General features: G+C 48.9%; 1 protein-coding gene across 1 annotated transcript in view; it reads right to left on the minus strand.

Annotated features, from left to right (window-relative positions):
• Nucleotides 1-23,061, minus strand: part of LOC122745349 (LIM domain containing preferred translocation partner in lipoma) — a 684,962-nt gene extending 661,901 nt beyond the window's left edge. Inside the window, exon 1 of the mRNA XM_043990587.1 lies at nucleotides 22,906-23,061. The gene's annotated coding sequence lies outside the window, so the exon portion shown is untranslated. The remainder of the gene's footprint in view (nucleotides 1-22,905) is intronic.
• Between the last annotated feature and the right edge of the window lie 155 nt (nucleotides 23,062-23,216).

Raw genomic sequence — 23,216 nt, forward strand, 5'->3', positions numbered from 1 at the left:
AGCTAATGAAAGACGGTGGTTGGCACTTAAGGGAAGCCAGGGAGCTCAGTAGTTGGAGCAGAGGAGAGAGTACTCCGGGGATGGGGGAGGGGCAGACAGAGAGGGAGGGTCTCATTCCAGGCAGAGTCATCAGGCCAGCAGCATTGGATGGAACAGTGCATACACAAGGAGGAAAGGGGGGAGGGGGCTATTTGGTGTTGGTTCCTGGAGGCAATGGGAAGCCACTGGGGTTTATGACATGTGGGACCTGCTTTTTTAGTGGCTGAATGGGAGGATGGCTTGGAGCGGGGAGAGACCTGAGGCAGGCAGAGCCTCCCAGCCACTGGCATAACAATCAGGGGGCCCGCACCAGTGGGGGAGCGTATGGAGAAAAGGGGGCATATTCAAGCGAGGTTGTAGAGGTGAAATCTGCAGACCTCGGCAGTTACTTGGACGTTGGGGGTGAGAGATAGTGAGGAGACCAGGTTGCCTCCTAGATTGTGAGCCTGAGAGATCTCTACAGTAACAGGGACTGTATGGGAGGAGGGTTTAGGGGAAAAGAGAATCAGTTCTGTTGTGGACATACTGAGTTTAAGATGTCTACTGTCACGTCCAGATGTCTGAAGGGGCAGTTGGAGATAAAAGATTGGAGGTCGGCAGAGAGAATGGGCCAGAAAGGTACACTTGAAAATCATCAATAAAGAGGATCATGAAATCCATGGGAGCTGAGGAGATCACCAAGTGAAATAGGACAGAGGGAGAAGAGAGGAAGGTCCCAGAACAGTCCTTCAGGACGCCTGTCTGGATGCCATGACCTAAAGGAGGGATCGGAAGGGCGAGTTTAGAAGCATCCCACAGGAAACAATGGGGCTTGCATGGGGCTTTGGATCCACATTATGTCAGGTCCCATATATTTGGCCCTAAAGAAAAGTGGGAGAGGGAAAGGGCAGCAGTCTTTGGCTATCTGAAGGGCACCCATGGGGAACAAAAGGTATATTTATTCCAGGCTGCTCCAGAATGCAGCGGAAAAAACAATGAGAAAAAATTCACATCAATAGAAGAACTTCCTTAGAATTAGAACTTCTCAACAATGGGTCATGCCCAAGCAGGTGGGAAAGTTGGAGAGGGGTCTCCTGCAGTGGGCAGGGAGTTGGATAGTGGTCTGCTGAGTCCCTGGAAGCCCAATGATCTTATGGTTTTTGTATCATACAGAGACAGGACCGTGAAGATAGGAAGCACAGAATGGATAAAGATGAATCCCATCCACTTACACCTAACACCTCGACAGCCAGCATTTGTTGGGCAGTTTTCTGATGAGCAGAAATGTGTCTATCTCGGCCCTAGAAGAAAGAAGCTCGCTCATGTGAGACGCCAGAAAAATAGAGACTTAGAGATGAGAAGAATCACCAAACTTTCTCAAGCATCAGACTCTGTGGAAAGCCCTGGGGATAGAAATACAAAGAATGAAACGATCACTAATCTCTAACGGGGAAGACAACAAGCACATATGTAAACATGTGATGAATAAATATGTTAAAGAGAAGAAAATGGGAGAGGATGGAATCTAATTAAGAGTTTTAAAACTCATCCCAAAGCAACTTCACTGTGTTCTTTCTCAGCTCCTTAGTTCTCAGAAGGCAGTGAGCGTAATAGAAAAAGCATCTGGGCCTCAGGGTCAGGAGACCTGGATTTGAATCTCAGAGCTAGCTGGGTGACACTGATAGAATCACTCAACCTCTCTGAGCCCCACATTCTTGCTCTGAGCAATGGAGAGGCTAAGACCTGTTCCACTGGGCTGTCCGGATGGAGGCAGTTATGTCCCGGGAGGCGGTGGGGCAGTGGAATGTGTGACCTAGTTTCCCATCCCAGCTCTGGTCCTTAGGCCTGTATGACTTCCGGAGGTAGCTGGCCCATCTGTGGTCCCTTCCACCTCTAGACCTAATGAATGTCTACATCTTTTTTGTGTGTGTGTGTGAGGCAGTTGGGGTTAAGTGACTTGCCCAGGGTCACACAGCTAGTAAGTATTAAGTGTCTGTGGCTGGATTTGAACCCAGGTACTCCTGACTTCAGGGCCGGCGCTCTATCCACTGTGCCACCTAGCTGCCCCTGAATCTCTACATCTTAGAGCAATAGAAAAACTCATGAGAGCTATGCTCTGGCTGGCTTCTGCTGATGTCTCACACAACATCACTGCTCTGGGTGGGTCTAAATCAAAGCTTCTTAAACTGTCGGGTGAGACCCCCACATGGGTGTGTGTGTGTGTGTGTGTGTGTGTGTGTGTGTGTGTGTGTGTGTGTGAAATTTGGCAGCAGTAAAAAGTTGTCTATACCTATTTTATATACCTTATGTACCTAAGGTCAGGTAAAAATTTCTTGGGTAAAAAGGGGTCATGAGTGGAAAAGGTTTGGGAAACCCTGGGCTAAGGTGTTGAAGTCAGCAGCCGCTGGCCTCTTGGGCCACTTCCCCAGGACAGCACCTCTCTGTCTCATCGCCCATCTCCCTCATCAGGCACCATCTCCTTTGGAGGGGACTCTCTCTGCCAACTGACTCTCCATCTCTTTCTTATCAGTGCCTGGTTGTAGGCTCTAATTTATTCCATAGACCAGTGTCTTTACACTACTGTTGTCTGTAATTTATAAAACACATCCTGCCCACGGGTTTGTATTTTTAATTTCTGTAAGGAGTTTTGGGATCCAGTTTGTGTGAAAGTCAGACGACAACAGAATACATTGTATGATAAAAGCCACTAAGACAAAAACAGGCCTTCTCGCTCAGCAGACTTTCCAGGCCTTGCTCCATCCCTGCCGGGCATATGGTGTCCAAGGAACAAAAATGCTTTCTTTTCTCCCCCACCCACCCCAGTCCCTTTCCTCTGTTAGTTTTCAGGCCCAATTTCTGGACTCCTTAGTCAAAGGGACAGAGCATCTGAACATTCATTCTCCCATTAAGGTAAAGCCACCAATGATAAACCTACCTCTCTCATCCTTTGGCTTGGATCTGGGGCCTCAGCACACCTGAACTGGAATCCTGGATCTGCCACTTCCTACCGCAGGGACCTGGGGCAAGGCACTCACGCCTCTGGAGCTCAACGAGCCCAGACAATAAGTAGCCGGCAAACTGAATTAGGGAAGGGACTTTCCATACATTAGATGAAATTGGGCCAGACGGAAAAGAACATTATCTCATTAGATTCTCACAATAAGGCTTTGAAGCCTTATTACTGATTAAGAAACTAAGGCTCATAAACTTGCTTGTGGTCACACACCCACTCCCTGAGGTAGGGTTTGAACTTTCCCCAGATACCAAGGTCAGCTCTTTATCCATCATACACACCCTATGGCCACGCCCCCAGAATGACCCAGGTAACCACGCAGTCATTTTACCCAAGAATGGCAAATTACAGGAGGACTGATGAGAGAAAGTGAAATAGGCAGGAAGAGGGTCCAGGTGTCCTTTATCCCCCACTTGTAGGGTTTGGGGCCCACAAAGGTCAAACCCTACATCCTCCCATGCAGGGATTTCTGGGAGAAAGACACCCAGGTCTGGGCACATCGCTTTCCTACTTTTAATCCCTTCCCAACAGAATTGACACCCTGAGATTTCTGTTTATTTTTTCAATCGGTCTCGCCAGGCTCTCCATTGCAAAGGCCACCCCTAGCTCTTCACTGACCAGAACAACTCTTCCCCAAACACCTTCTATTAGCACCCCAGGGACTTCCTTTCAGAGAGGAGGGGCAAGAGGAGGTACAAACACCTGAAAGACCAGGCCGCAGAAAGCGTTGAGAGACACCTGGCATTGGCCCTCAAGCCGAACAAGCTGAGAACACTGGTAAATGAGGAGTTTGAAGGGGGAGTTAAAGAGGACCCCGAAGACCTAGTACACCTCCCGGGCACTCCTTTGGCAATAGACCGCCACCGGGGTTTGTTCCTATGCGGGGTTGTTGGCTTTTAAGTCATAAGGCCTTGGGCAAGACACCAGAGAGAATGAGAACAGAGATGGCACATCTTTCCCCACTGCCACTGGAAAGCAAGCAGATTTAGAAAAGTGACCCAGCTCCTTAGGAAGATGGTGTTGAAATAAGAATGGGATTTGATGAGAGCCAAGATCGGCACATTCCAACCCTCTTATTTGACAGGAGGAGAAAATGAGTTCCCTGGAAGCTTAAGTGACTTGTCCAGAAGTTTGTTATTGAGGGACAAAGGTGAGATTTGAACCCAGGTTTTAAGTCCTGCTCCCATTCCACTGAACCACACTGCCTCAAAGGGGAGGTTAACTTAAAATGCAGTCAGAGGAGGATTATACCTAAGGACGGTTGGTAAGAATGCATCTGCCCCAGTCATATAACTTTAAGCAAACAGGCTTTTTAAACCGAAAGGATAGTAGAAGCAACAGCACCAGGTGCCTCAGTGGATAGAGTGCCGGGCCTGAAGTCAACGGGACCTGAGCTCCAATCTAGCCCAGATACTGGCTGTGTGACCCTGGGCAAGTCACTTCACTGTTTGCAAACCACTCCAGCATCTTTGCCAAGAAAACTCCAAACGCGGTGATGAAGAGTCCAGCATGACAGAAAAATAAGAATAGTGGAAGGAGAAGCCATGTGTACCCACCCAGATGGATAGAGTTTAGAAAATATAATGGAGGAAACAAATGAGTACTAGAGAAGGCTAGAATTTCACAAGGAAAAAAAAAAGGTCCAAGAGAGGATCTGGGAATAAAACCCGTGGCTTCAGGCAGCTGTGGGCCAATGGGCCAAGGGAAGATAACAAGTAAGATGACCTCAAGTTGGGACAACAATCTGAGCCCCCGTCCTCAGGTATAAGCTGGACCCTCGAAGGCTGGATGGCCACAGGCTGTACTCTGATCCTAGCCAAAAGCCCTGCAAGTGACCCAAAGGAAAGAGTGTCAATGGAAAAATGTCTCTGCTCTCCTGACTGGAAAAATAACCCAAGAAATCTGCTCCGTTGATACTGAGAATCATTTTTATTTTAAGGATGCATCATCCAACCCAGAAATCCATCTTCTCCCCCGTGAAGGCTTGAAAGTAACTGGGCATGTCGGGGAGCGAGGTGTTGAAGCCGGACAGGCACACGTCCAGAGGCAGGCACCCAATATCCAAAGGACAAGCTGACAGCAAGGAAAGGTTGGACTTATTTTTAACCTGAGTACGGGAAACACAAGCCCTCAGAAGATGATTGGAGTCACTTCTCCAAGTCCTCAGTGAAGGTGAACGAAATGTCAGAGCCCTTCTCGGAGGCCTTGGGGTTTGCTTTCCCTTGTTCCCCTTGTCACCTCTTCTTCTAGCTGACATTTCCATGGGATGGTTGGTCTTACTTCAGAATGTGGAATATCTGGCAAAGGCCTCTGGACCCTTTGGATCAGGGTTTTTTGCTGGGTATGGCTCTCTCCCCAAACCCAATCTCCTCCTCCTCCTCCTCTTCCCCATTAAAATGGGCTTTTGGAGGTCCTTGATACTTTAGCACAATGCTAGGCACACACCAAGCCCTTAACAAGTGTCTTCCTTCCCTGTCAGACTGAATGCCATGCTAGACCCTTTTCTGGCCTTACATGATGCCACTGTCCCCTTAGGATTGGGAGGGTGACACGGCATCCAGGCTACACTGTTGAGTTTCCTTCTGCCAAAATGAAATTCCTTGGCATCACCATCCCTCGAAGGGAGAAGGACAGTATGGAGCCTACTCTGGACATCTGTGAAGCAAGGTGACCAAGAACTTCGACTCTGGTCATTCTCCTCAAGGTGAAGAACTGCTCAGTGTGAACCTAGAAGTCTATGATGTAACCCTGGAATTGGGCCCGCTTTTGTCACTACTCATAAATAAAAGTTGGAAGCCTATAGAGTCAAAGCAGTGACAGGTAAAAGAGCCCTGCGTGGGGACCAGGGACGTGCCAGCTCTGCGAGTGACCAGCTATCCAGCCAATGAGATGATATTCATAGAGGGTAGCTAGCGCACAGTAGGTACCATAGGATGAGCTTCTTCCTGCCTTGCCTCCCTCCTAGGAGTCTCAGTCTCTTCCTCTACAAAATGAGGTGTTGGGCTAAGGGTGGATCCTCACCAGCTTTGAAATCCCGTGAGTCCAAGAGTACCTCGAAACTATCAAGAAACCTTGGAGTTCATCTTCCTCATTGTCCAGGAAACTAAGGTAAGTGATGCACTCAGTGGCACAGAACTAATAAGTGGAAGAGTCGGGATTTGAACCCAAGTCTTCCTGAATCCATGGCCAGCCCTCCATCCCCTGCTACATCATGAAAAGGGAGCTGAGTGATCAGAAGAGAGTTGGAACCACACAAGAGGGTCAAATGCCAACAATGACCAGCAGAGAAATTGTCTAGACAGACAATTCAGGGTAATCCATGCACTTAATGTTAATTCAATATGAGATATAATAAGCAATCACCCACCCTTCCCTCCAAAAATAACCAATCCACTGGCCCTTGAAACCTTTCAGTCAAATCTCAGTTGAAAAGATAGGCTAAATATGGGCATTTTTCTTGTTTGCTTGAAATGGCCTGGCTCTCAGTTGATACCAAAAGTTGATGTGATCAATAACCAGAGGCAGTGTGTCACAAAACACGGAGTCCAGGGGTCCTGGGTTCAAATCACTTAACTAGCTGCATAACCTTGGGCCTCAGTTTCCTTATCTCTAAGATGGGCATAATCTTACTGACACTGCCCCACTCCTAATGCCTTGCACACAGTTGTTTAATAAACTCTGTTAACTTGAACAATTCAAGGCCACTAGAGACCTTAAGCCATAGTAAATGTAAGTTTTTGTTTTGTTTTGAATTATTAAATGTTTGAAGAGTGTGACAGAAAGGATGGTATCAAGAGAAAAGCCTAATGAAGATGACGCCCAAGACAGAAGCCTGAGCATTTATGAAGCACCTACTATGTGCCAGGAATGGAGCTAAGTGCTTCAGATGCAAAGAGAGGGCAAGCTCAGCCCCCTGCCCCCAAGGAGCTCAGGAGCCCATTAGAGAGACAATGATATTCAAAGAAGAGATACACAGGATACAGTGGAAATAATCAAGAGAGACTTGGGAAGATTCATCTTCTTGAGTTCAAATCTGGTCTCAGATACTTCCTAGCTATATGGCCCCGGGCAAGTCATTTAACTGTTTGCTTCAGTTTCTTCATCAGTAAAATGAGCCACAGAAGGAAATGGCCAACCCCTCCAGTATCTGTGCCAAGAAAACCCCCCAAAGAGCCCAACATGACTAAAAACTGACTCAACAACAACTGAGAAGGCAGTAAGATTAAGGCGGATTCAGAAAGGCTTTTGTAGGAGGTGGGATTTAGGACCCAAAGGAAACTAGGAGGCAGAGATGAGGAAGAAGAGAGTTCCATGTATGGGACTGACTACCAGTGAGAATGCCCGGATTCTGGAGATGGAACGTCTTCTGGAAGGAAAGGGAGGGGTGAGGGGGGGAGGGCAGTATCACTGCAGTTCAGAGAAGGGAGGAAGGGGGTGGGGAATAAGGAGAACTGTGTAAAACTGAACCATCCATGCGAAGGTCCCACAAGCCAGCCAGACCCAAGGCTCTTCCTCACCTGCCAATGCTGTGTTGGGTGGAGGAGAAAACCTGCAATGGTCCACCCTGATCACCGGTCCTCAAAAGGAAGGTAACCACCGCCCTCCCCACGACCCCCAACAAAGGGGACAACTACCAAGACTATTCACCAAACGCTTTAGAGCAGACCACCCGGACCCCACTAGGCACACAGCAGCCACAGGCTACGAATGCCTGGCAGTCAAGTCGCAATCACAGCTGCACCAGTCAGCCACCCCTACCTCTTCTCTAGGTGTCTGGAGGACAAAGGAACAGGGATCAGAAGACCCCTGAGCTGCACCCAGCAGTCTTTGGTGGCAACACCCAAGACCTCTTGGGGTGGGAGGTGAAGAAAGCAGTGTTTGCAAACCAAAAGGGATAAACAAGACCAGCCTGGATCCAATTTAGACTTAATAAGGTAGTTTGCTGAATGTTAATTAAATACTCAGTGGTTGTTACCAACTGTGGTGATTAAGTTAATTTTGAATTAAATAAGCAATAAATGTTTAACTGGAGTTCTATTAAATCTCACCCAGCCAGTGAGGGCCAGGGTGCTGCTAACTGATTTTAAACAAGTTGGAGGATCCTTGGATAAGACATTTGGGCATATCAGCTGAGGCTTTATTACCTTCTGATCAGTGCCTTGTTAAACAAAAATGGAGGCTTCCCTTCCATAGCAAAACCTCTCCAACCTCGGCTCCCCAGCTTGGCTGAAAACGTGCCAATAACAGTGGTGAATGGACTGTAGGGTTTGTGGGAGTTGTTGGGGAATGAAGCAGACAGGAAGTGAAAGGCCATGACTCAGCAGCAATCTGTCCTGAGGAGGAGCTGGGATGGGCAGGCAGGCTTGACCTCCAATTGGTGCTTAGAATAGACCCTGCCAAACCCCAAAGTCCTGTTCTTTTTGTTTGTTTGTTTGTTTTGTTTATGGGGGCAATGATGATTAAGTGACTTGCCCAGGGTCACACAGCTAGTAGTAAGTGTCAAGTATCTGAGGCCAAATCTGAACTCAGGTCCTCCTGAATCCAGGGCCGGTGCTCTATCCACTTCACCACCTAGCTGCCCCAAGCCCCAAAGTCAAGGGAGACAATGCTCATTGATCAAAGCCTGCCTTTAACAAGAGACAGTTGCTATTATTATTATCAATAATGATATTATGAGAATAATAGCTGTCCTCTTAATGGTGCCTTTGCAAGCCTCACAACAACCCTGTGAAATGAGTGCTGGGGTCTCATTATACTCATTTCAAAGATGAGGAGACTGAGGTACCACCCTCGGCAGGCATGAGGACAGGCAGAGGGATCTGGGGGCGTCTAGCCTAGAGAAGCAAACTCAGGGGAGCCTCATGGCCATCTGCAGATGTGCAAAGGCTGTAAGAGAAAAAAGGGATGCGGCTGGTTCTGTTTGGCCCCAGACAGAACCAGGAGAAATGGGTAGAAGTTCAGAGAGGCCATTTTGGACTGGAGGTCAGAAAGAAGTTCCTACGAATCAGAACTGCCCCCAAAGTCATAGGAACTGCCCTGGGAAGTGGTGGGCACACCCTCACTGGGGCATGTTGTCATGGAGATTCCCTTTGTGTATGAGTTTGCAACTGGAGGTCTGCTACTGTGATTATCTGGTCTCATTACTCCCATTTTCCCTTTGAGCAAATAATTGAGGGATCATCATTCCCATTGTACAGATGAAGAAACTGAGGTTAAGGTGCCACAGCTTGCCCACGGTCACACTGCTGCTAAGGGGCAGACTAGGAAATGTTGGACATGGCATTGGATTCCAAGTCTTCCTGACTATATCTGCCACCTGTCTGTCAAAAGTCTATTGACAGGGCAGCTAGATGGTAAAGTGGATAGAGCACCGGCCCTGGAGTCAGGAGTACCTGAGTTCAGATTCGGCCTCAGACACTCAGACACTCACTAGCTGTGTGACCCTGGGCAAGTCACTTAACACCAACTGCCTCACTAAAAAAAAAAAAAGTCTATTGACTATTGGGTACCTATGCCAAGATAGCAGAATCCATTCTCCCCACTTCCCAGTGTGGCATTATTTATTCAGGGCATTTGTTATGTCCCTCCCCACCTTTTGCTAACTTCCATGGCATCTCCAATCTCGAAGAGCATTGGAAACACTGGCAAACGTTCTCAGGAAAAAAAAAAGTCCCCTGAATTTGTCTTTGATTGAAAAACAAGCATTTGTCACTAAGAAACGTTTCGGTGGAGGCTAAAAGAACAACAGCAACAGCAAAATTAGGAATCACCTCCATTGTTTTCTAGGGACAGCCTGTCTTGCAGACACAATTTTCCATTCTGTTAACCCAGGAAGGCACTAGATGAATAGGAGCTGATGGAGATTAGCTTGCTTAATGCACTGGGTTTTATATACGGCTGTTGGGAGATTCACCATCTCTCTTATCGAGCCAACAAGGAAGCCGAGTGAGGCACCAGAAATCAATCAACTCCTCAGCCTAACATCCGAGCCCAATATCTATATTCTGCATTTCATTCTGACCCATGGATGGGGAGGGGCGGGGTTGGCCGGGAGGTGATATTTCAGCAGCTCCCTCCCTGTGTTTGCAGAGACAAAGAACAAGCACTGCACCAGTTGATTAGGCAGCCACTTCCATGAGCACTGTCTAAGGGCAGAGAAGTCAGAGAGTCCCTGTAGAAATAAGGTACTGCATGGGGGTGGGCAGCAAGAAACTTGCTTAAAGAGGTGCTCAGCATAGAATTTGGTCCAGAATCAAGTAGTTTAAAGTTATTAACAAATAAAGATATATATATATATATGTGTGTGTGTGTGTGTTTGTATACACATATATATATATACACATACATATTTGCATTCATAAATGAGTTTCCTCTGCATAAAGACATGTATATGTGTATGTGTATGTTTTGTATATACATACACACATACACAAATGTATACATATATCTATGCTATGTTTTTTGGCTGAAATACAGGAAACCAATCAAAAAATCTTTATTGTCCATGTGCCAGGCACTGGACTAAACCAAGACAAAAGAGGAAACGTTTCCTGTCCACAAAGAGCTGAAATTCTTTTGGCACCACCAGGATTTACCCAAATAATCACATATAAAATACAACATAAATATAAAGTAAAAACCAAAGTTGGTGTGGAGGAGGGCATCAGCTGCTGGTGAGCTGAGGAAAGGACTTGTATAGAAAATATTGTAAGGATAGTCTGCATTAGAGAACAGTCTGAATTAAGGATGACTTTTAAAGAAATGTATTTGTGTCGATTTCATTTATCTGTAGTGCCATAAGCTACTGGCTAACATACAGCTTAGAGATTCAACTAGACCCAACATGACAAATCCCTAAGTATTACTGTTTTTTTTATTGTTTCTGAAACAAAAACCTGTCTTCTTTCTCTCTTTCTTTCTTCCTTCCTCCCATCCTCCCATCCTTCCTTCCTTCCTTCCTTCCTTCCTTCCTTCCTTCCTTCCTTCCTTCCTTCCTTCCTTCCTTCCTTCCTTCCTTCCTTCCTTCCTTCCTTCCTTCCTTCCTTCCTTCCTTTCTTTCTTTCTTTCTTTCTTTCTTTCTTTCTTTCTTTCTTTCTTTCTTTCTTTTCTTTCTCACTGACCTTCTTCTACTGATTGTCTATTGCCAGCTCCTGAGATGTAGGATGTCATAAGCCAGAGTTCCCAAAGGCTGATGGTAAGGTGCATTGTGAGTGGGAACAGGTTACAACATATTACAACAAAAGGACTGACCATAAAGAGTGAAAGCTAGTCCTGGGAAAATGTACAATGGGAAACAAAAGATGAGGTGGTCCCAGAGGGAAAGTAAGAGCAAACCCATGGATGGCCTGTGAGATCCATTGATATCCATGCCATGCCAAATGACTCCCAGGGCACTTGTTGCCCCTCTTGACCTCCACTCACACCTCTGCCATGATGGGTTGATGGAAGGACTTGGGGAAGAAGGACATGGGATACCAGGCCTAAACAGGTTGGGGTCTGAAGCACTGAAGAGAGCACCCCAACAACAAACTCACAGACCTGACCATGGTCCCTTTGTGATCGGTCTGATGAAGGCATATAACGATGTGCTACCAGCAGCCTGGAAAACAATTTGTCCTCTTACCTAAAGACAACTGTCCTCAAAGATTCCATTTGCCTCTTTCAATTACTAAAGTAAACCCTGGGCTCAGGGACCTGGCAAAGGTGAGCTTCTGCCTACGCTCAGCCAAGGAATTTGCTCAGAGTCCTCAGACACTTTGGGGCGAGAGTGGGGGTGAGTGTCTGAATCAGTGAGGAATTATGGATAACAAAAGATGTTCTTAGACCTCCAGCTCTCATGGATTCCTCCCATCATACTATAATTCCAGTCTGTATTCAGACTCTCTTCCTCAGAAGAGAATGAATGGAGCCTACAATGAGTTTCTTCCTATTCACAGCACATCACATTATAACCAGAAAATGGCCCAGATTCTGAGTAAGAAGACATAGGCAAGAAAGCCAGCAGGAAAAAAAAAATACTTGCTTAAGGGTCACAGGACCTGGCTTCAAATCCTGCCTTTGACACTTCTCCCAGCTCAGTGATTTCTCCTTTAAATGACCAAGTGAGCATGCGTCTATCTGCATAGTGGTTCCCCCTCCTAGAAGGGAAGCTATTTCAACAGAATCTGCCTCCCCCTCATCTCTGTATCCGTCAGTGGATATGAAACAGTAGGCACTTAATAAATGCTTGTTGACTGACTGCTTGATTGCTTACTCCCCCACAGCTTGGCTCAGAGCCTTGCACATCCTCTCCTCCCTTCCTCCACCTTTTTTCCCCCAATAAAGAAACTCTCTCCCACCAGAGACTGTCCCCTTCTCTATAATGTATCATTTCAGACAGTTATCTGGGCCACTGAGCAAAGGTGAGGGCCTTGCCTAGAGTCACTCTGCCTAGTGCATAGTGGGTGCTTGGTGAATGCTTGTTCAGTGGAATTGGACAAGATCACAGCTCCTCTCCAAGCCCATCTCCCAGGTCACAAAGGAGCAGTGGCTGTGAAGATGATGGAGGGTGGCAGTCCCACCAAGAGCCCAGATCCCTGGAGAAACTGGATGCAAATAATCAATGATGTTCATGTGATCCTTTGGTTTTCTCCACAGGAAGCCTGAAGGACAGGTAGGATGCTATTACTGTCCCCATTTTTTAAAGAGGGGCATCATGGAACAGAGAGTTTAGGGAATATGTTTACATTCACAACCAAGCTTCCTGGTCCCCCCACCCCATACAATGCTCTATCCACTCTGCGATGCCCCGCCCCCCTTGCCAGAAGCAACTTCAGCTGGGGTATATTCATGGCTAAGTACATTCATAGGGAAAAGCAAGTTCCTGGTTTCTAAGAGGGGACAAGGATAGACAGAAGTAATGGAAAAGATCTGGGGGCAGGGGCTGTGGACTCCTGCTCAGTGAGTCATCAGTGCGAAATGGAATCCAAAAAAGGAAACAGTATCTTGGGCAGCATTAAGAGGATGCAGCACTCCCTGGAACAGGAAGGGTCTGTGTTCAGTCAGATCTCACTGGGAGTGTTGTGTTCATCTTTGAGTGTCATGAAGAAAAAGAAATTGAAAAGCTGGAGAGTGTTTAGAGGAGGACAAGGGGATGAAGGACATGATATATGGGGACCAAGTGAAGGAACTGGAGATATTTTACCAGGAGAGAAGAACAGCACCAGGGACAGAGCAGGGAAGATGTAAAGAAGCAGTTTGAGCAACACTTCCCAACAAGGAGACCTGTCCCAAAGTGTCCCCCTCCTTGGAAGTCTTCAACCAGAGCCTAGATAATCACTTTTGATTCCTTTTGTATAGGAGTTGGGCTAGCTGGCCAGGAGATCCCTTCCAACTCTGAAATTATGTGATTTAGTGGCAAAGTGGGGGCTACAGAGCTTCCGGAGCCCCTGATGGAAATTCTGTACATGAACATGCATAGAACTCAGGAGGAAAAGGTCAGATAGTGGCAAAAGAGAGAACTCCTGAGTGAGGCACAAATCTTTCTGTCTCTTGTCTCTCTTCTCTGGCTCTCTCCTCTCTCTATGTCTGCCTTCTCTCTCTCTCCCTCTCTTCTCTCTTTCCTCTCCCTCTCAATTTTTCTTCTCCCACCTCTGTCTCTGTCTCTGTTTGTCTCTGTTTTTCTGTGTCTGTCTGTCTGTCTCTCTCTCCTTTCTTCCTCTGTCTCTCTCCCCCTCTCCTACTCTCTCTTCTCCTCCCACCCTTCCTCTCTCCAACCCCACCCATTTTCCTCAACTTTGCTTTCCCGAAGTGACTCCCAAAGCCCTGTGAGCAAGTGGGCAGAGGGAGAGACCATCTATTTCCCAAGCATCTGAATATTTAGCCTACATGATCAAGCCTTAACGCCAAGTCCACCTTTAATAAGGTGAGCTCCTTTGTTACAGGAAGGCAGCTGAGGCATCCTCCTCCGTGATCACCTGTGTCTGTGTCCCAGACAGGACACTAAACAAACCATGAGTGCCAGGCTAAGACTTAAGAGTAGCTTGGTCCTGTCTCTGGATCAGGGCCATCCCAGGGATCTGCCTTTAGCTTCTCTTTGCACTCTGACCTGTCTCACTAGGGAAATGATTGCGGCTCCTCCTGGCAGAGAGGTGATGGACTCATGGGGCAGAATGAGACATACACACATTCATCCATACAGATATATGTGTGCATGTACCCATTTACATACATATACTATAGTTTCACATATAAACATGGCCAATGTTGGAATTAATTTTACTTGTTTATTAAGTTAAATTGTTAAAACTGTTAAAATTATTTATTTGTTATGAATGTTTTTTCTTTTCTTTTCTTTTCTTTTTTTCAAATGAGGGAGAGAAATTAGATGTTTTTGTTCCTTAGGAAATAAAATTGATTTAAAAAGAGAGAGAGGATGACGGTAAAATGTCATCTGTGGCTGACGACCTGCAGATGCTTATAAGTTTGAAGAGTAAGCAAAGGAGCATCCCAGCACCAAAGGGATGGATGGTGATGTGCTGGTAGAAAGGGATCGCCCTGTAATGGAGCTACAGAGTGCAGCTTTTAAAAGGAGATTGGTCCCTCAAACCCTGCAGGAAGCACAAGAGAGACCACGGAGTCAGCACGCAGACAGCAGGCAAGTCAGCAAGCTCTGGTGCTGGGGACAAACGGGAATTGTGAGTGGCAGGAGAGGGAGAGAAAGGCCCCTCTCCTGAGCTCCTGGACTACCATCTTCTGAGGGGTGGTGGGTGTAGAGTTGGAGGGACCTTAGCAGCTAACTTCTCTTCCCCCCCCCCCCCCGCCTCTTTTTACCAGGGAGAACACTGAAGTATGGACAGTGAAGGGACTTTGCCAAGGCTGTACAACTGGTCAGTGGCAGAGACGAGATCTCAGCCCACCCTTCTTAATGCCTGTAACCCAGCACAGGATAAGAAGGCCTGCACGGGTGTCCGTCTGAGCCAACGGAGAGAATATTGGAATCTGTATTGTCCCAGAGCCCACAGACTCCCTGCAGCAAGAGTTAGGCAAGGCGGTCCAACTTTTAGTCTTCTTCCTGTGGGCCTCAGTTTCCTCAGCTGTAAAACCGGGGTTTGGATCAACTCCCACTAAGGCCCTTTCCATGTCTAAACCCATGGTCCTATGAGACTGACATTCTATTCTCGGGTAGCTCTCAAGCAAAGCCTCAGCTGACATATTCCTGGGGCCCAGACCTTATGTCAAGTTATAGTGTCAGAGTCCCCAGGGATGCCCATGGTCAGCTAGTCCAACCTCCACCTCAACAAGAAGCCTCTGCTGAGACCCCCCCTCACCTCTCAAAGCAGCCCTTTCCCTTGGGGAAAGCTAGTGGTTCTAGCTGATGGCCTAACCCGAATTCCAACCCTAAGGCTGGCAAAGAAATTAGAAGGGGAAGGATGGGGCCTTTGAAAGGGATTGAAGAATAAGAACGAGATTGAAAAGGCAGTCAAGTGCGACCCTTTCCCAAGAGAGGATATCATCTGCTCTTGTCTCTTTTCTATTTCAGAGATGCCGTCAGCGAGTGCCCCTTGCTCAGGCCAGACAGAGCCCGAGGCCCCTCAGAGGAGGGAGTTCAGGAGATGCTGCAACTGAAATTGCTTCATGGTCCTGACCAACCTTCCTGACACCCCCTCCTCAGTGACCTCCAGCTCCCCAATGCTTCTGGAGTCAGCCATGATCTTCTTGGTTTGACATTCCAATCCCTTTCACAGCCCATCCCACTTCCATGCTCCGCCAAACTGGGGGGTATTGCTGTTCCTCATGTGTAACCTCCCACCTCTCACCTCCAGGACTTTTCACTGTCCTTCTCACGCTAGCAAGCCTCCCTCCTTATTGATGCAGTACCTCAAACAACTGCATTGGCCAACCTTCAGGCCACTTCCCTATTCAACAAGTGTCAGGGGTTCTCCGTGAACATCGGGATCACATAGAAAACATTCTCGCTGGTTTTTAAACCCTTTTCAGGTGGCGCCTTCCTGCCTTCCCAGGCATTACACATCCCACCGAGTACTGTATGATCGAGAGAAACTGGCCGACAAAGAATAGGAGACATTATATACGACCATGTGCCAGGTATGTCCTTCATTTCTGAGATCTCCCACCTCCACGTCTTTGTATTGGTTGTCCCCTACGCTTGGCTTCCTTAGCTCTGGCTCCTTCCTGGCCTCCCCAGCTTTCTTCAAAACTCAGTTTAAATCACACCTCCTTCCAGAGGTCTTGGGAGGTCACCTCAATATGAAACCCCAACCTCTGGGATGGCATATACTTGCATCTATCTCCTTTGTACAAGATCACACGCTGTCTGCCCTATTAGACTGTGTGCTTTTTGGAGGCAGGAATTACCTTTGCCTTTCTTTGTATCTTCAGGGCTTAACACAGGGCCTGACACACAATGCATACTGACCAAATGCTTGTTGACTGACTGAGTGTTCCACAGCCTGTTGAAACCTAACAACAGAATTTCAGGAGAGGGGGAGCCCTGTTACCATCTTAAAAAATAAGGGCGGCCATGCACTCCAACAAGGTAGTGAGCTCACAAACATTCTTGAATTCATGCTCACCAGCCACCATTCAAGAGTCTAAAGGCAGAGCTCACTCTCCTCTTAGGACTTCTGAGAAACTTCAAACTGACCCTGGCCAGGTCTTGAGTGAGGGTCAGTGGCTGAACTGAGGGGCTGAGCTTGGACATTGGGACTCCTGGAGGAAGGGGCAAAGCCCAAGGGCTGTCAGAAGTCTAAGAGGGGTTTCTCACCCTGGTCATGTATGGCCCGGGCAAGGAGCTGGTTGTCCCCTCTCTACCTGCCTTCCCAGAGATTAAAAGCTGGCTCAGTGGCAGTCAGTGGCATCCCCCGTGTGCCACGGCAGTACATAAAGAACAGAGCAAGTCCACTGACAGTGGCCATGGGAGGAACCCTTCATGAAGACGGCAGGTCAGTACTAGGCCTTCCAAGATGAGGGCAATGTCCTAGGATGAGACGTTCTGGGCTGAAGGGACTCTCAGAGATCCTTGACTCCAGCCCTCTCCCTAGAGAGCTGAGGCCTGGGGGGTGAGGGGAGGAAGAGACTTGGCCCAGCCCCCATTCCATCCCAGGTCCTCGACTCCCAACCTGACCTGGTTCCACAGCCCCATTAAATATGCAGCGGTGCTCACTTTGACATAGGAAGTATGTCACATTTGATTTTAACCAAGCCTTGGCAGATGTGGGATTTTATTGGGTGAGGCCATTCACAGACTCCATGCAGCTCCTTTGCTGAAGACCATTTACAAAGGAACCCAGGGACAGGAGCTGCGCCCTGCCCAATGACCCAACAGACCCCCCACCCCTCCAAGGAGCAGACATCCTACTGGAGCTGGGGGGGGGGTGTCCAGAGAGCACAAAGTCCACCCACAGAAGCAAAGACCAGACAATTGGAGGAGGGACCAAATGCTAATGATTCCGGGAGCCAAGCAAGGCTTCTCAGAGATGCCTCAAACATCAAACTTCAGCCAGGAGGGACAAGAAGGGTCTTGTATATAACCTACATCCGATTGCTTTCTGTCTTGGGGAGGGGGAGGGAAGGAAGGGAGAAAAATTTGGACCTCAAAATCTTATAAAAACAAATGATGAAAACTATCTTTACATGTAACTGGAAAAAAATACTATTAAGTTTGAAAAAACAGAAAAGAATCAGAGGTGAGGACGGAGAAGGTCCCTGGGCGTGGGATCAGTCAAGGCAAAGGCTCTGAGTGGGAGGGGGAATGGGCCAATATCAGTAATGGGAGTTTTGCAGGAGCCAGAAAGAAGGCAGGAAGTGGCTGAAGAGGAAGGGAGATAGCAGAACGAAGAGAATCCTTTACAAAAGGATCAGAAAGAGAAGACTGAATGACCTCAGAAAGGGACCCACCACAGGGAGAAGGCCTGGTTCTGAGGCACCAATGGGCAAAGCATACTTCCCTCTTCCTGGCACACAGGTGGTGGTCTATGGGAGTGGAACGAGGCATTCATTGCCAGGCGTAGCCAATGCACTGGTTTGTTTGGCTTCATAACGCATTTCTTTGTTATAAGGGAAGCTTGTGTATGCTGGGGAGAGGGGAGTGATGAAGTCATATGGAATGTCAATGATGTCAGGAGAAATGAGCAACAATAACGTTTTGGTTCATAAGAAAAGCATTACATTAAGTCCTCTCACGTTTGGCTGTGCTCTTTTTTTCTTTTCTTTTCTCATTTTGTATTTAAGTTTAAAGAAATAAATTTTTAAAAGAAAATTAATTGTAGGACCACTACAAGGTGCAACTAGAGCAGTTTATCTGGGGGAAGGGAAGGGAAGGAGTGGGAGATGGCCCCTGAAGTGGCTGCCAGGAAGCCTGCTCCCAGACTGGTGGTCTCCAGTCCCATAGCTCTCCTCATCCCCCCCTTTCCTCTGCCCCCACAGAGCCCCTCGGGGGCAGGCAAAGTATAAGCCTCCTACTCTGCCAGACCCCAGATCTCCCCACCACCAATAGGAAACAGGCTCCTGAAGAAGACAACTAGAAATACCTGGGGATCCCCTCTGTTGTGTTAGTCCTTTGGGAAAGGAAGAGGGAGGCAGGAGGCCATCAAAGAAAAGTCACATGGTCAGAGCAGAGGCTGGGCAGCCTCCAGGCCCTGCCCCACTGGTCTCCACCCAAAGTCAAGAGAAAGGGCGGGAGGAGGGGGGGGGACCTGAACCCTTTGGGTGCCCTCTGCCAAAGCAGTGGGAAGTCTTGAGCCAGAAGTGAAGGCCTCAGGGGTTTGTTTCTCTCTCCATCCCTGGGAGGAATCAGATGAGATGGCAGATGGCCACAGGAGGAAGGGAGAGGCTAATCAGCTTTGGATTCCTAGGGTGTAATAGCATCTACCTGGCCAAAGGTTAAGTCAGCTGTGGGGAAGGACTGAATGATTGAGATCAGAATCCACCTGGTCTGAGTGCTCATTCCACCTTGTATTGGTCCAGTAGCCATGGCCTAGCAAGTCCCTTTGCCTCTCTGTGCCCCACTAGCCTCGACTAGCAATTGCACTCGCACCATCTCTGCCTCATGGTGGAAGGACCACTTGTATAAGACCATCTGGTCTCAAGACAAGTGTTTTACGCATAGGGAAACTGAGGCCCAAAGAGAAGAAATAACCGCCCCAAGGTTAAGCAGGCAGGTGGGCTGGCTGGCTGCAGGAAGAGCAGGACGTGGTCCACTGGAAAGGGCTCCAAATTCTCATTCTTATAACTATTATTAGTGTACATCATGATAAGTTATTGGATCCCTTTCTTCAGTTCCATTTGCTAAGGGAATGGAAAAGAACATTGCTCTTAGCTTCAGCAAAACATAATTAGAAAGTGAAGCCTCCCACAAAAAGCAGACACTGTGTGCCAATGCTAAATATAAATGATTAATGGATTGGCCAGGTCACTGGCTACTGATTCCACCCTCCCTCAACCCCTTTCACCCTACACTGGACTACTGCAACAGCCTCTGGAGTTTGCAGCCTCCCATTGCTCCCCACCCCCGTCATCCTGTGAGGGTGCTGCCCGGCCAGTGGTCCCGAATTACAATTTCCATCTGTTCATCTGTTCCCTTCAGGGCTCAAACACCTCCTAAGGTTCCCCATTGCCTGCAAGATGAAGGCCAGTCTTCTGGACTCCTCATACCTTTTCAACCTCATTGCTCAGAGCTTTGCTCCTGGGATTCTCTGCACTGACCAGCTGGGTCTCCTCACCCTACCTTCAGCCCACCCAGCATCTGTCTAATCCCAATCCTTGGCCAGGATATTCCTCAGTCTGGGATGCCCCTTCTCCCCTCCACCTTGGGAATTCTACTCATCATTCAAGGCCTAATTCAAATCCTACCTCCAAGCCTGGCACTCTGGCTGCCCACTCACCCCAATGCCCAGGCTCCAACACTTAGTAGTTTTCTTGTAACATTCAGGTTGGTGGTGTTACGTTGTTGCTAAATGGTTTTAAACCTATGTATCTTTTCTCTGGAGCTAGCCCCAAAGATTCTGGAAATCAGTCTTGCCTCAGCCCCCAAACTCTCAGCTTATAAATACTTTCCCTGCCCCTACCCACCACAATAAACTTCTTGAGGATAGGGACTGGCATTTTTTTATGTGTTTCCCATGTGCCTAGCATGGAGCACATTTAATAAGGGACAGTACTATGCTGGTTATGTAAAAGTTAATCCTAATATTGATACTCTCAATTTTCCACTGGAGTTTTTCTGATTCTTCATCACTGTGGAGGTGATGCCAATCTCTCAATAGCTAAGCCAGCTTCTGAATAAATATCAGTGGCTCCCTATTACCCCTAGGATATCAAAAATCAGCTTCTCCAGTTGGTATTTAAAGCTTTGTCCTACAATCTCTCGTGCACGCGTTCTAAAGGTCTGTCAGATCGGCTTCACGCACACTACCTCGAGCACCACCTTCTACAAATGAACTTCCACTCATCCCATCTTCAGCTTCTTCTGCCTTCTCCCCAGATCACCTCTAGAAGGGGTCAGCAACCTGTGTTCTGTGACCTTCCCATTTTAAAAAACTGGTTTCCTTTGTAGTCCTACCTATTTTATTTTACCCATAGAAAAGTATTATTCTGAGGAGTCCATAAGCTTCAGCAGACCACAAAAGGGATGTGCCACAACAAGATCACAAGCTCCAGGCTTGGAGGCATTTTTCAGATCTTTTACGTGGCCGGCCCCAGATGTCTCCTAGCCAGACTGTGAGTTTGGAGACATCAGGCAGGGACTGCTTCACTTCTGTCCTGGTTTTCCCAGCTCCCATCAGAGCAGACACTTAATACATTCTGATTGATTAAGGATGGTCTCAGTGATGGACTTTGGGTTTTCAGACCCCTAGCAGCTGGGAGCCCTTGGTAAGGATGAAGGATCTTACCTACATACCTAACCAAAGCCAAGTACTTATGGATAGACCAGGGTGAAGGGAGAGTATACTTGCATGCATTCATGAATATTCTAGAATCCAAAGTGAATAGGGTCCCTCCCCTATGGATACAAATCATGAATGTTCTAGATTCCAGAGGGAAATAGCTCCCCCCAACCCTCCCCCCACCCCATACTTCTATTCAGTGGTCACTGTAGCCACCAGGCCCAAGCTAAAGAAACTTGCAGGTCAAAAATTAAGAGGTAGACAATGACTTGTCCCTAGAATGTTTCTTTCTGAACTACACTGCCAATAAGGCTCAGATAATAATACTAGATGGTAGGCTCCCAGAAAGCTGGAAGCCATTTTCTCTATCTATAGTACCTACAGTAAATGGTAGGTGTCCCATGAGAATGGCTGAAGCCCCAAACTAGGTGACTTCAAGTCTGTTGTTGACCTCTGACCCCAAGAGGCTGCCTAAGTGCAGAGAAAGGGGCGGGGGTTGTCATGGGGAACATAGCAATGCACTGAATGAATCCTAAAGTGAGGTGGTGGTTACCCAAACGGTTTGGTTGAGGATTCCTGGAGTAAAACCATCACAAGTCACTTCTCTGGGCTAAATGTAGCCAAGACTCATCAGCCAACATTAAAGGGCAAATGTCAAGAAGTAGATGACACATGGAGTCACTAACACCTTAGTGTGAATTAGCTTTATTGAGGGGAATAGAACAAGCAGAGGAAAAAGGATAACAGGAGGGAGGGCAAGAGGAAGTCTAAGTGATGTTCTAGGACGGATCTTAACACGGAATCCCTAGAGAGAGAGTTCTAGGAACAGAGGAGCTGGTAGCAAATCTTAGACTTTCTTTTGGCCGGAGAAGATCCTTTATAAATGATCTAGGCTGAAGCAGTCCCGGATAACTGCAGCTTCCACGGCCCCTGCATTTTACAGACAAGGACTGGAATTGAGAGGAAATGACCCTAGACCAAGGACACACGGGGTTGCCTACTGCTGTAGGGTATGGATTGGAACCCAGGTCCACCATGCAACCCCCCCCTCGAACTTTTGGGGAGGCTGGAGAACAGGACCAGGCCGCTGTGGGAGGCCTTGTTGCCCTTCGGCATGGGCTGGGTCCTGCCCCAAGGGACCGACCCAGCCAGCTCAGAAAAGGTGAGCTCCTGCCCCTGGAGAAAGCCTGGGCCCAGGAGCTGCCCCGCCCACTAAGGACCCCAGATCGCAGCCACCCCCGGAGGGCGCCTTGGGGGAGCAAGGAGGGGCCCCTGAGTTCCCCAGCTTGCCCTCCCAGGAGCCGGCAGGCCCTGAAGTGAACTTCCCGGAATGCAGCCATCCTGCTCCCCGCACCCGACACCCCGGGGCCCGGAGCCCGGGCCGAGGTAGACGCCTGCCACCCGGAGCTGCCTCGGAAGCAAAGGTGCGGCGGCAGGGCCGAAGGTGGCCTTGCCCCAGGAGCCGCGCGGCCGGGGCACGGGCACCCCGGGGAGGCGCTAGCGCCGCTGCCCAGCAGCCCAGCCGCGGCCCGGGCTGCAAAGGAGGGGGGCTGGCGAGGGCGCCGCGGCCCGAGGGAGGGGAAGGGAGGGGAAGGGAGGGGAGGGGGAGAGGCCGGAGGGGAAGGGGGAGGTAGGGTTGGCAACAATACCTCGCCGGGAGGAGGCGGCCCGAGCGACGGCAGCAGCAGCGGTTAGAGGAGGAGGAAGAGGAGGAGGAGGAGGCGGGGGAGGGGAGCGGAGGAGGGGGTGGTGCCCGGGCGGCACCCAGGGTTCCCCCTCCCCCCCCGGGCATTGTCCCCAGCCCCGCGAGCCGCGGTCCTTCGGGAGGGCACCGCTCGCCGGGCGGCCCCCCTCCGTGCCCACGGCCGTGTCCCCGTCCCATGGCACGTCCAGCTCGGGCGGGCGGGCGCGGCGCCCCGGCCGCCGTGCCCCTTTCTCCCTTCCGCCCCTGTGCCCCGGCCGTGCATCCTGGCCCCAGCCTGCCCTTACCTTGCCGCGCACGCCGGCCTCCGCCCGCTCTATTAAAGCTATTTAGTCCCGGGGAACCTCACCCAAGGCTAGGGAGCAAACCCCCAGCGAAAAAGTGAAACTTCGGCAGGCGAACAGAGCCGGAGCCGCCGCTGGTTGGTGCCTTTTCCCCTCCTTCCTTCCTTCCTTCCCCCCCTCCCCATCCCATCCCATCCCATCCCCTCCCCACCCCCTCCCCCAGTCTCCCGGGCTGAGAGTGCCCGGAGCGCTGGGGGCTGACGTCAGGGCCCCGAATTCCTGACTTTCTTTCCCCTTGGCAGATTTGTCCTTGT

Source organism: Dromiciops gliroides, chromosome 3, assembly GCF_019393635.1.
Source record: "Dromiciops gliroides isolate mDroGli1 chromosome 3, mDroGli1.pri, whole genome shotgun sequence".
Lineage (NCBI taxonomy): Eukaryota > Metazoa > Chordata > Mammalia > Microbiotheria > Microbiotheriidae > Dromiciops > Dromiciops gliroides.